Here is a 14,318-nt window from a genome sequence, read left to right on the forward strand (position 1 = left end):
ACTCCTGACCTCAAATGATCCACCCTCCTGAGCCTCCCAAAGTGCTAGGAGTATAGGTGTGAGCCACTGCGCCTGGCCCTGGTATTTTTTAAGACTGTTGAAGTTTCTTTCTTCATATTTAAATTTGTAGTACAATTGAAATTGAGTTTTCTATGGTGTCAGGTAGAGGCCTACTTTTCTCACATGGAAAACAAATCATTCACGAAAAGCGTTTTGAATAGTCCATACTTGAATTGATCAGTAAAGTCAGCTCTGTCATATCTGGTTTCTACATACTTGTAGGTCTTATTTCTGACCCCTCTCTTGTGTTTCATTGACTTAATTTGCCTATATCACAGTTTTATTTGCTTATAATGAGTCTTTCTATTTAGAAAGCAATCATTTCCATATTAAGTTTTTTAAATTCAAAAACTTGTTCTCTCTCCCATTTAATCTAATCACTTTCATCTGTCAAAAGTGTTTTTCAATTTTCACATAAAACTGCCAAAATACTTTGCTATATTTATTTCTAGATACCTTTAAATGTTTATTGCTATTTTTACTGTAATATTTTCACAGCAGACTTCCTAATTTGCTCCAATTCATCATTATTTTAAGCACACAGTTTTGAACAGATTCAGCATTATTAGTCAGTTTATTCTTAATTGCAAATAATCATATACTAATGGAAAATGATGACTACAATAGAGATCTATTAGATCTAGAGCTGCCTTTAATCACTAATTGTATTATTATTTAATATTGCTTAACATCTGAATGCCTATTTTGGGGTTAAAATTTATTCTTTGTAAAAATTATTCCAGGGGTCCGGCACAGTGGCTCACGCCTGTAATCCCAGCACTTTGAGAGGCCAAGGCAGGCGGATCACCTGAGGTCAGGACTTCGAGACTACCCTGGCCAACATGGCAAAACCCCATCTCTACTAAAAATACAAGAATGAGCCTGGTGTGATGGCGGGCACCTGTAATCCCAGCTACTCTGGAGGCTGAGGCAGGAGAATAGCTTGAACCCAAGAGTAAGAGGTTGCAGTGAGTCAAGATTGGGCCACTGCACTCCATTCTGGATGACAGAGTGAGACTCCACCTAAAAAAATAAAAATAAAAATAAAATTATTCCACTGGGAAATTTAAAAGTTGCAACAACAAGACAGTGTAGAGAGTACATGCATAGATAGCCTTTCCCTAGATTCACTCATTGTTATATTTCACCTGCTTTGCTTTACCATTTTTACTTACTCTATCTCTCATATGTCTCTGTGAGCACATACACAGATAGAGAAATATATGGATATAAATTTTTTTCTGAACATTTTGAAGGCCCTTTATTTACCCCAAAATAATTTTCCCTAAGAGTAGTGTATTTTCCCTAAGAAGAGAACATTCTCTTACAAAACCATAACTCAGTTATAAACTTCTGTAAATTTAACATTTATATAACACTTTTTCTAATCTTCCATTCATATTCCAATTTTGTCCATTTATCCAATAATATGCTTTCCAGCATTCACCCCCACACACCACCTGCAAAGCAGGAGCCAGTCTGGGGTTGGATGTTACGAGTTGAGGAGCCTCTTCAGTCTTTTTAATCAGAAACTTTGCCCATACTGTGTCATTGTCTTGTATAGCCTGACATGCTTTTAAGAATGCAGAATTTCCCCTCCTCTGATTTTTTTCTTTTTTTATTTTTTAGATGGAGTCTCACTCTGTCACCCAGGAGCGCAATGGTGACACCTGAGCTCACTGCAACCTCCGGCTCCCAGGTTCAAGCGATTCTCCTCCTCAGCATCTCGAGCAGCTGGGATTACAGGTGTGCGCCACCATGCCTGGCTAGTTTTTTTTTTTCTTTTTTTTAGTAGAGACGGGGTTTCACCATGTTAGCCAGGATGGTCTCGATCTCCTGACCTCGTGATCCACCTGTCTCGGCCTCCCAAAGTGCTGGGATTACAGGCCCTTCCTTTGATTTTTTGACTAGAACATTCCTCATTTTGGGTCTGTCTGATGCTTTCTCAAGATTTGATTCAGGTGGTACATGTTTTGCTGGAATACTACATGGATGTGTTGTGTTCTTCTCAGGGTGTCACATCCAGGGGCACATGATATCTCTCTGTCCCTCACTGCTGATGGTAGTTTTGATCATTCAATCACAGTGTTGTCCAATTTCTTCACTAGTTACATACAAAAGGCACACATACATACATTCATACATAGACATGTACACATGTATACCCATACAAACATACATATATATTTTATAAATCATAAGTTCAAACAGATATGTCTAAGTCTACTCCCTCCCCAAAAGGTTTGTTCTGCCCTCCTGCATCCATTTTGTGTTTCTCCTTGAACAAAGTCGACACATGTACTCATTTACCAAATCCTACAAGGTCTCTTACAGTTTCAGGACTGTTTTACCCATACTGTCATAATAAGAAAACCTATTTTAAAAGCTCAAGATTTCTTTGCAGTTTTCCGTCCCTCCTATGTCATCCAAGAATGGAGTATATAGTTAAAAACTGTGTTCATGAACTACTTGGGCTCCTATTTGTTCTTTCTTCAGTAAAGTTACAATATCCATTTGAAATACAATTGAGTTCAAATTTGTTCAGTTTGCTTTCAGTTCTTAATGATTTTTTAAATATATAGAATATTAACATGCTTCCAAAAGTTAAAATTAGCAAAAGTTACTCAAAAATGTTATCTCTTCCTCCCACATTCTATCCACCGCATACCCTCACACCACCTCATGGAGGTCACCAACTTCACTGTTTTCTGGTTTATGCATCCAAAGCCTCTTTTTGTAAAGATATGCAGTTATATGTAAGTTTTTCTTATTTCCCCTTCCTTCTCACACAAAAGGCAGCATACTATGCATGCTCTTTTGCACGTGGCATTTTGCATTACTAATGTCTCTCGGAAACCACTCCATGTCCATTCCCAACTGTTATGCACACTCTTTTTCACGGCTGCATTGTACTCCACCGTGTATAGGGACCACAGCTCATTCAACCTTCTTCTAGACTTGGATGCAAGCCTTTTTTTACATAAGCATGAAATAATTTAAAAACCTATGAATTGGCTTGTAAAATATCATTAAATTTTTCTTACATTCTGAGATCATTTTAGAAGCTTCTAAGGAAAAACTTAAAAGATGACAAACCCCAAAAGGAAATGGCAAGAATGAATGATTTCTCAGGAATATTTTATTTCTGCAAAAATAAATGTCATGTGTGTGTTTAACTCTCCCAGACTTCTTCTCACATCTACTATGTTTTCCAGCAGATCGTATTTAACAAGTTTTGTGTGACTACCTCCTGTTCACTGCTTTGAAATTTCTCGGTTAACTTCAAATGTGCCATACACATATACAAATACACATGCACACAACACTGACAAAATGCAAAGAGAAAGGTAGACCACAGGGAGAGAATATTACTAATGCTGACAGGAAACTAAAGAAGCCATAGAAACTGAAAGAACATTGTTCATGTTTTAACAAAACTGAAACACTACAAAATTAGGGGTAGGGAGGAAACAGTGTTATGTTGAGCAAACCACACCGTCTTCTCACATGTAATTGATTAATTTGAGACATTGACAAAACTTCCCAGCCAGAAGTGAAGATGATCAGTGCCACTCTTGTCAGCCTTTCAAAATGGTTTCCCAATGGAACATTTGGGAGCTTTCTATAATGTTGCAAGTAACACTACATAGCTAAAACAGACTCAGCATATCTTGGAGGGTTTCAAATAAAAAAATAAAACGTTCATTTTAGCAATCTAAAAGGCAACATTTAGTGAGAAATATCGCTGCCTTTCATCAGTCTCTCTTCTCTGTTCAATGTTTACTCATGACCTGACAGATTTTAAAATTTTTTTCCTTTTTAAAAATCTTGTATTTCAGGAGTATAATTGATAGCTGTGCTTATAACATTATATTTTCTGGTAAGAAAAGATAACTAGAATCACACGCTTAAAGCAAACAATAGGCCCATTAAATTCAGTCATAAAAAATCATAAGGTTCGGAGGCCTGGAAACACTTACAGGCCAACTCAAGCCCAGAAAGGTGAATAAACTTTCTCTAGGATACACGACCAGTTTAGTAGCGGAGTACAACTGAGGACCTGTGTCTTGTAAAACCTGCCAGCTGTGTGTTCCACATAAAGGGACAGAAGTGGCACCTAAACAGGCAAAACAAAACCTGGCTCGAGGCCAGGGAAGGCCCCAAGGACATTTCCAAAGAAACGCCGGTGCTCTTGAGTACAAAAGTTTGCTTCGTCATTTTCTTTTCCCAAACAGCCACAAAATAACATTTTCTCATATGAAATTGATTTATTTTGTCACTAATAAAGGAAAAGAAACATTATTCAAAGTTCCACACCTCTTGGCAAAAGCAGGGACAAATTATATACTACTATTTAAAATGCTTGTAAAATGAGCCGTAACATAAGAAAAGAAAAAAAAAAAGAAACCGTCACCATGCCTAGGGAAACTGAAGACAAGCCACAGGCGAAATTCCTAAAAGCAGTAATGATTACGTGTGCGCCATCCGCTCCGTGTGATGAGAGCAAAGAGATGATGCTTTGTCGTGATTATTTTGTGAATCACAATAGAATGGGGAAGGTCCGCAGCCATCAGTGCTAGCAGAGCATCAGCTAGGGGTATATCACGGAAGTGTACTCAAGTGATAACTGAAAGATTCCATCTGAATGCCCTTTGATATTCTATTTTATTCATAGGCACGGGTAGGCAGTCAACAACATTTTCCTCATTTTAACTCAGCATTGAGAAAGGTGGGGGAAAGTGGGCCTGCAATCAAATCCTGGCCACCAAGGCACACATTTTAGCATGTTATACAAAGAACTGGGCAAGGACCTCAGGCCACTGATTTCTAAACCTTCACACGATGGCTCTCAAAGGGAAAGATGTTCGCAGGTGGAATTTTATATGCAGATGACAAAAACAAAATTTCTTACTACACAAAAACCTTTACCGTGAACTCAGCAGCCTGCTCAAATGGTTTATTTCAGCAACATCTTCCACATGTAAAATGGTTCCAATGTGTCCCTCGGGGGACAAAATGTCACTATTTTAAGTTTGAAGGGTGAGATACCAGGGAGTCTTACATAGGTGAACTGTGATAGAAACAGCTTGACCACAGAGAATTTAACTCTTTGACAAAATCTGATGACTTTCTTTACTCAATGGAAAAAAAAAATCATGTTATCAGTAATGTCAAAAACAATTCAAATGCTACAGAAGAGAACAAAAAGAAATATCTTCCAAGATGAATACAACCAAAGAGAAAGTTAGGAAGGCCCTTGCAGGCTTTGCTAAAGTAGGGAGACTCAACCTGTCAGGTTTGGAGTATGACAGTCTTGTCGACTCTGCATTTGATGAAGCAAAAGGAATCTGAGTTTATGTTTGGTCTGAATAAACAGCATGATTCACAACTGTGTGAGAAACCGCCAAGCACTTGCTGTTGTAGCCAGAAACCTAGAATGGTTAGATACAATCTTCTCAGTAACAGAAATGAAGAATATAAGATTGAGAAGGAATAGTTATAGAGTCTAAGCTGTCCTTTATCAAGCCATACATGGATGCCTTTTAACATTGCTCCAGATACTGTTTTAAGTACTTCCAAATATTAACACATTAAATCATCATAAAAACCCTACGCAGTGTTATTACGCACATTTTACAGATGACATGCCCAAGGCCACAGTGTAAGTGTATCTGGCTCTCCTATTTGAGTGATTGGTCAGGATGCTAGAATATTACCGAAAGTTATAAGCATCACCATTCCCCTTGCTAATTAAAGACTTCATAATTTTTAACTTTTTATTTCATAATTATAAACACAATAAAGGTTTTAAATATCTAAAATTGTGGTTGAATATGTACCACCTGTGGCCATCAAGTCATCCCCAGCTGTCAAAAGTGTGAAAACAGTGCCATGGGGAGTCTATAAAAGGCACTCCTAAATGTGGGGATTTGATATAAATAAAGGTGGCCCTGCAGACTGCAGAGCAAAGAAGATGGCATCAGAACACATGACTACCAATTTGGAAAGAACAATTAAGGTAGATTCCCACCACAATATCATATACAAAAATACTTTTAGATGGATAGGAAATAGACATGACCATGGAATACAATGCAGCTGCTTAAAAAAAGCAAAACAGGCCGGGCACAGTGGCTCATGCCTGCAATCCCAGCACTTTGGGAGGCCGAGGTGGGTGGATCACCTGAGATCAGGAGTTCAGGAAGAGCCTAGCCAACATGGCTAACCTCCGTCTCTACTGAACATACAAAAAATTATTTTGTAATTTTTTACAAAATTACACCAGGCGTGGTGGTGGGCACCTGTAATCCCAGCTACCTAGGAGGCTGAGGCAGGAGAATTGCTTGAACTTGGAGGCGGAGGTTGCAGTGAGCCAAGATCGTACCACTGCACTCCAATCTGGGTGATACAGCAAGACTCTGTCTCAAAAAAAAAAAAAAAAAAGCAAGACACATCTCTGGATCTGCCAAGGCAGAATGACAACTACGATCACTATCAAGCAAGTGTTAGATAAGCATATGGTGTGTTGTCACTTTTTATAAAAAAAAAAAAAGCCAAACAGCTATTTATATAAACATGATTTACATATCTATATAACTACATAACTACATATATAGAGATCTGGAAAGATTTACATCAGATTATTTTGAGTGGTTCATCTAGAGAGGAGAGCAGACAGAGAGAGACCCCTTTATTTTTATATTCTTCTATCTTGTTAAAAATGTTAAATGGCATAGTAATTCTTAAAAAATCAACACATACACATAATCAAGTGACGGTGACACTGAGTGAGCAGGCAGGATGCAGGCCGTGATAAGACTTGTATGTCCTGCTAAGAAACTTTTATTTCATTCTTAATTGATAAAGCACCAGCAAAAGGTGCAAAAAATATTCTTGCATCTTATTACCAGCGCTGTGGGAAATTAATTAGAAAGGTAGCAAAACCAGAAGTAGAAGATGTTAAAAAGGCTTTAAGTATCTGCCAATAATTAAGAATCTGCCATATGCTATGTACAGTGTCTAAGTCAACTACGTAAGCCTTAAAATAAAACCCCCTGGGGCCGGGTGCGGTGGCTCACACCTGTAATCCCAACACTTTGGGAGGCCAAGGTGGGCGGATCACAAGGTGCAATGAAATTTTGGGTGCAAATGAATACAGGCGTTTCCCCAAGGATATTATTATTCCCTGAGGATACCCTAACTCCCTGAGGATATTATCAATAGCTTTCATTAGATGTTCAAAGAGGTCTAAGACCCAAAAACAGATTAAGAGCCACATGGCTACCCTTCAAGGGGATTTGTAATTAATCAATCCACTGACTAAATAATACACATTTGGAAGACTTCAGTAAGCAGAACACAGCAGTTCACTGCAGTTGTTCATCTTGGGGATACAGGCCAGGCAGCAAGGCATGCTTCAAATTCTGCTTTTTCAAAGTGACACCTTTTTTTTTTTTTTTTTTGCCATCTATTTGTTGGGCTGCTGGGGAAAATCATCACCTACATAATGAAACAGAACTTGCTACAAAGCTGCAGTTAAGATGGCAGTGAAGGATGGCCGATTGTATATTTTTAAACTTTCATTTTAGATACTACTTCCTTGTTATTTTGAACATTTTTCATAGATTAATTCTGAACTTAGAATCCTAAACTGCTGCCAAGACTATAGCAAGAGGCATTCTACAAATAGAGAAACAGAATTCAGGGCTCAACAAAAATATACTTTAATAAGTTAAGGGAATGCATTTCTTATTGGCTTTTTGTGAATCCTTTCTGCTAGAATTTCAATTGCAAAATCCTCATTTCCCCAGAAGCTACGGATAGTAAAAAATTTGGCTGCACAATAAACATTTTAATGTGCATCCTAACCACTGACTGAATTACGGTCTCAGAAACAAAAACAAAGCACAGACCAGAGCAGGTAAAACACTACTAGATCTAGGCAACCTTAGACCAGCAAAGATCATTTATGAACAAAGAAAAAGAATCCACATCGTACATAATACAGGACTGCATAGAAAGAACTTTTTAAAACAACTTCTCAAATTGTTTGATAATTCACTGTCCATCACCGAATTGATTCCACAAATCCTCTGAGTCTAGTGTCTAAAACGATAAACTCACATATTTTTTTCCCCAATGACTAAACTCTTCCCAGAGAAAACAGACAAGGTTACTTCTGACACATATTTCCTTTAACTAAACGAGAAGTCGTGTCTACCCTTGATTCCGAATGCCACCATTTTCCTCTTTAATCTCTCCTCCTTCTGAAGAGCTCTGAACTTGACATTCAGCTTCCAGCTGGAACTTCAGATAAGCAGCCTGTTACAGGGGCTTCATACCCCTACCAGGAACTAAAAAGCAGTCCTGATCTGACTGTCTGGTTCCAGACTTCAGATCTGCTCAACTATTTCCCAGCACCCCTGGTACTTTCAATCACCATTTCAGAGACACAGATTCTAAATGTAGGAAAAGCATCTGAACCACATCAGGATGTATCTTCAATTCCACCCCAGAACTTAGACCTTTAGAAACTACGGGAAACGAACATGAATGGGAATTCTTTCTGCTCTTCAGAGCCCCAGCCATTAATCATCTTAAATGACTTCATGTCACAAGGCCACACTCTATTTTTAAAATACAGTTCCTTCTTTGGTCTCGATATGCCTTGTGAGGTAAACTCCAAACAAACATCTCAATATAGTGCACACAGTATTCTTTCAAAAAATGCTTTTCTTCCCCCTGGGAATACTGTTAAATACCGATGAAGTTACCTTAAAACTGGAGGCAACAAAATACATAGAAAAGGCAAAAAAAAATAAACAGGTAGACAAGAAAACAGTTTAGGCAATTAAAAAGAGGATATAGACTCAGGCTATAATTAGGTTCCAAGCATATCAGAATGCATAAAGTATTTTACTGCATTTTATAAAAGTACTGAAAAGCCAGACGTGGTCATCATTTGGCTTATGATTAATATTTAAAGTATTAAGAAGCATCTATATTAAAATACTGATAGTGTTCTCAGTGACTGTCAAGTAATTTGGAAGCATGTTCACAGCACAAAAACTTGGTATCTGACTAAACTCTTTTGGCTGGAAAGGTTCTGGGTATCTCAAAGTTTCACAGAGAGTTTTCACAAATAGGAATTTCCACAGAACCATCTTCCTGCACCTGCAGGGCTAAATACAAATTCAGACTATCAAAAACAAAATGCACATGTACACATCTTTCAGATTCTATTTATGTATAGGTATAGATAGAAAAATTCCATTTTTAAAATATAGTTCAGGCATAGGTGAAGAACTTACATTTGGGATAGGGTGAATTCCCTTTACTTACACTTCAAGTAAGGAAGACAGAGAGAGAATAGGAATGTGTTCAAATAAGGCTGTCTCATTTCTAGGACAATTAGGAGGTTAAACCAGGAAGGTGCCTCTGTTCCTCCAATAATCTCCAGCTCCTCCCAAAAACAAATGCAACCCTATCATCCTGCAGAAGGCTGGAAGTTCCTTTTCAGGACGTAAAGCATTTCTTTCTGAAATCATACTAGATTATAATAACTATGAAGAGGGAAGGAGGTGGAGCAGGACAAGAAAGTCGGGGGAGGTAGGAATGCCACGACTGTGCCTTGCTTAGACAGAAAGGGGATGAAATGAGGAACCGCTTCTGTTTTCATCATGATTAAAGTTGGTGAGTCATCAGGCAGGAGAGAGGAGGCTGGGAACAGCGTGACCCACTAAGGATTCTGCTCCAAGGACAGCGGGTGTCCCGCTGGGCACCCACTCTTAAGTGCAGATTGGGAGACTGAGACAGGAACACCCGCCGCGGGCAGGCCAGGCTGGAAGGATGGAGGACTGTGGTCTAACCGAGGCAATTCTGGCAAGGAGGCACGGACACGGTCTGCTGAGGCCAGGCTGGGCTAGTGTTCTGAACAAACCGGAGGTCAGGGGTCGGAGCACATAGGGCTGCCAAGAAGGGCTGAGAAAAGGCAGTGGGAAAAGCAAGGGCCGAGAAAAAGAGTGATTTTAAGAACCGCCTGTATTTAAGAAAGTCATCTATATGCCAGACACTGCAGTATGCTGGACACGTGATATACACGATGTGGAATTCTTCAGGAAAATCCCTGAGAAGTAGGTGATATTATCTGCTGTTTTCAGTTAAATCAACTAAGAGTCAGGGAGGTGCCTCCACACAGTGAGGGGAAGCAATGAAGGGCTCACTGAGGCAGCGCAGGTAAAAGCACCAGCAAACAATAGGAAACTCTCCTGGGAACCAGAGGGCAGAGAGGAACTAACACAAGAAGCAAGAAACCCAAGTCAGGCTTGTGATCCAGGAGAACAGTTTCACCGAGAGACAAAATACACCCACACGTAACCACACAGAATGGCACGAAAAGCAGCCAGACGTGTTAAGTACACAACTGATAAACAGAGGAACCACAATTCACAAAGATCCCTCCGGCAAGACGTGCAGGCAAGGTGAAAGGTGGGGCCGGCCTGGACAGAGAAGTATCACTGAAGGAACTGCTGTAAAAAGGCGTCTGGAAAAAATCCAGCGTGCACCGTGAATGAAGGCAGTAGTGCTGCGGAGTGAGAGTAGCAATAGAATAATTATGAGGGAAAGATGGAGCAGTTTAGATTGCCAAATGTACACAGAGCGGAGAAGAGAGGGCGGAACAAGCTGGCTGCAGCGGAACGGAGCACAGGGTCCTTCACAGGGACACGGAGCCCCGGGAGCTGGCTCCACTGAGGGGGCCTGAAAGGTCTGGAGGTGCTGAGGTCCACCTGTCCTCCAGGTGAGGAGGCGGGAAGGACCCGGAGCGGGCGCAGGGGCTGTGTTGTGACTCAGTGGGATGGCAGTTAAGGAACTGGATGAACTGACCCAAAGGTCAGGCTGCGGAGGCTGGAGGTGGGAAAGAAAGGTTAGAAAAATCCAGGAAGAGAAAAATTCAGTCTAAAATTTCAAGAAGCCAGTCCCAGTCTGGACCAAGGAGATGAGTTAGGCAGGAAAATGCAGAACCCAGGGGCACTAGTTTTCATAAAGATGGAACAGACTTAAGGGTATTTGCATTCTAAAAGGAAATGTTCTTTTTTATATTATTTTTATTATTTTATTTATTTATTTTATTTTGAGACGGAGTTTCGCTTTTGTTGCCCAGGCTGGAGTTCAGTGGCAAGATCTCGGCTCACCACAACCTCCACCTCCCGGGTTCAAGCATTTCTCCTGCCTCAGCCTCCGGAGCAGCTGGGATTACAGGCATGCACCACCACGCCCAGCTAATTTTGTATTTTTAGTAGAGACGGGGTTTCTCCATGTTCGTTAGGCTGGTCTCGAACTCCCGACCTCAGGTGATCCACCCACCTGGGCCTCACAAAGTGCTGGCATTACAGGCGTGAGCCACCTCGCCTGGTTCTAAAAGGAAATGTTCAAAAGAGAAGAAATGGCAACTTACAGACAGGCCATGAGATAACTGATGGAGTAAGATCTCTAGAAAGGCAGGAATGGAAAGGATGCAGAGCACAGGTGCAGTATGGCCACTTTAAGGATATTGATTCTTCCCACCCATGAGCATGGAATGTTTTTCCATTTGTTTATGTCATCTGTGATTTCTTTTAGCCGCGTTTCGTAGTTCTCCTTGAAAAGATCTTTCACCTTCTTGGTTAAATGTATTCCTAGATATTTTTCTCAGTGTGTGCCTATTGTAAATGGGATTGTGTTCTTGATTTTCTCTCAGCTTGAACATTATTGGTGTACAGAAATGCTACTGACTGTATCCTAAAACTTTACTAAAGTCATTTATCAGTCCCAGGAGCCTTTTGACAGAGTCTTTAGGGTTTTCTAAGCATAGAATTAAGTTCTATTTTCAACATTTCAGCGTCAAAAGCCGAAGGGTTCCATCTCAGCTGGCTGACCTGAACAACATTATAACATTTACACAATGAAAATGAATATTAATAGTCAAAAGCACAATGTCAATATAAAATTGAGTTGAGTCTGATGCTCCTTCTTGGAAAGCTGACATGAATCAACTGCCTTTTTGATTATATTGAAAACTATTTTCAATTATAGACAATGCTTATTTCATCTGAAAATATAAATTCAAGTTAGAGTAACACTGTGATCTTGATCATAAGTATCTTCTTTAGTTATTAGGCCAAATTGGACGTAATAATTGGTGAGCTCAATTCTCCTCCTCATTCAGGGTTGAACGAGGTCTCATCTCACACACGGAATGCCCAATAAATTCATTACTTGTGCATTCCATGTGCAATTCCATGGGATTGTTGCATATCATACCCCAATTAGCCGGCAAGACCCTAAGACACCATGTCATACGTTCTTTAGTGTTTTGGCCAGTCTTACATGGCATTTGCACATAGGGAGTCTTAAACACGTGAGCAGCTTGAGTGTTAGATTATGACTGGAGAGAAAGGCAGTCCAACGTATCAAACACGTCTGTTTTCTCACACACTAATGCTTTCCTGTTACTTTCAGAGATGACAAACAGTAGACTTCAAAAGCTTGAGAAAGTCCTTAGCCAAAGAATCATCAAAAGGTACATTACCTGCTCACCACCCACCTCCCTCAACAGAGTCTCTCTGACTCTCCCCACCCTCTCAAGGGGGCCCACTCCTGTCTGTACATCCCACAACATTGTGCCCCTCCCACTTACTGCCTTCCAGCACCTCTTTTGTCATCTCTCTGTAAAGTCAAGGGGGAAAGCTACACGACCCAGAGCGTATGATTACACCGCTCCCAATACCATCACGAGGATTTATTTCAGGAACAGGAATCCCACGTTTGCCCTTTTGGCCTTTTTTTAGTTAACACCAGGTCATGAGGGAAAATCTGAGGGAGAAATTCTCAGTCCTGCAGGTGTTCTTGCACTGGCTGATGGGGATTAAAGGATCTTAGAGGAGAAGCTCTGAGAATAACGTTACTACACGGACGGGCTGAAATGTGGGGCAACACAGGAGCTGGACAGATAATCTAGCACTTGGCTGCCCTCAGTCAAAACTTTCCTTGCTCTGAAAATTAGTCCACACTTCACTTCTAACACCCAAACATCTGATTTAATCCTGGCAGTGGAGGGGGCGTAAAACAGGACCCTTGCCCTAGTACCCTGATCCGAGGACATGGCACAGGTGTGACTCCTTAGCCACAACAGCCATCGGGGCGCAAACCTCACCGATGTTCTTTGGCTCAACCTCAAATCCTGGACCTTGACCCCGCTACCTCTGCCCTTGCGTGTCACAGCGCCTGACAGTTCTCAGGCAGCTCCTGTTTCGGCCCACTCTGTTCTACCCTCCCAACCTGCAGTGGGCCCGTGGCAAGGGCAGGGAGGGGCGGGGGGCAAGGGCAAGGTGACTGTGAGCTACACCGAACTGCCCTGGTCCAAGCCAACCACCTCGAAAGATCTTTACACTCAGAAGCGAGAAGAGTTTCCCTAGAAGTCACTCAAAAGCAATTGATCATCTGAGCACACTCAACACGGCACGCACTGCCGGGATACATGAAGGAAAATCCCTTACCTCACTGAGCTTGCACCTCTGGATGGAAGAAACCCCCTAAGTCTTATCAGGTGAAAGCAACGTGGGGAAACATGGACCTGACTCCTAGACAGAAAATGCACGGTTCTTAAACCTTCTATGGTAGTGGGCCTCAAACCTGCACAAAGAATGCAGGAGGGTCTCAAGCTACACATTTCCAGGCCCAGCTCCTGAGGGTCTGATTTAGTAGGTCTCAGGAAGACCCACGCTGTGCTCTCCAAAGCTCACAGAAGTAGATGGTGCGAAGGCTGGGTTAAGAACACCGCTCTAGATGTTCTCATTTTCCATGGTATGACCTTCATAGTGTTTGTTAGTGAAGCATACCGCCTAGACAACAAAAGGACATGTATCATTTCTTGAACACGAGGGGTCTGCACTTGGTTTCCCTTTCTTTGCATCTTCGTTGTACCTCTTCTTCCCTGTTCCATGTCATGTTCAGGATTCCAAATGCTGGCCCTTTCACACGCTAACAAATACTAGATGTAACTCCACAGATGTCATGAAAAGTAAACCAAATAAAAAGCTGTAGCTTCCTGCTGTAAAGAAATGGGCTGGGCATGGTGGCTTACACCTGTAATCCCCAGGACTTTGGGAGGCTGAGGAAGGGGGATCATGAGGTCAGGAGATCGAGACCATCCTGGCCAACACAGTGAAACCCCATCTCTACTAAAAATACAAAAATTAGCTGGGCGTGGCAGCATGGGC

General features: G+C 41.1%; 1 protein-coding gene across 1 annotated transcript in view; it reads right to left on the bottom strand.

Annotated features, from left to right (window-relative positions):
• Positions 1-14,318, bottom strand: part of L3MBTL4 (l(3)mbt-like 4 (Drosophila)) — a 399,157-nt gene that overhangs the window by 293,624 nt on the left and 91,215 nt on the right. The gene's annotated exons all lie outside the window — the stretch shown is intronic.

The sequence above is a fragment of the Colobus angolensis genome, unplaced genomic scaffold (assembly GCF_000951035.1).
Source record: "Colobus angolensis palliatus isolate OR3802 unplaced genomic scaffold, Cang.pa_1.0 Scaffold45, whole genome shotgun sequence".
Classification (NCBI taxonomy): domain Eukaryota; kingdom Metazoa; phylum Chordata; class Mammalia; order Primates; family Cercopithecidae; genus Colobus; species Colobus angolensis.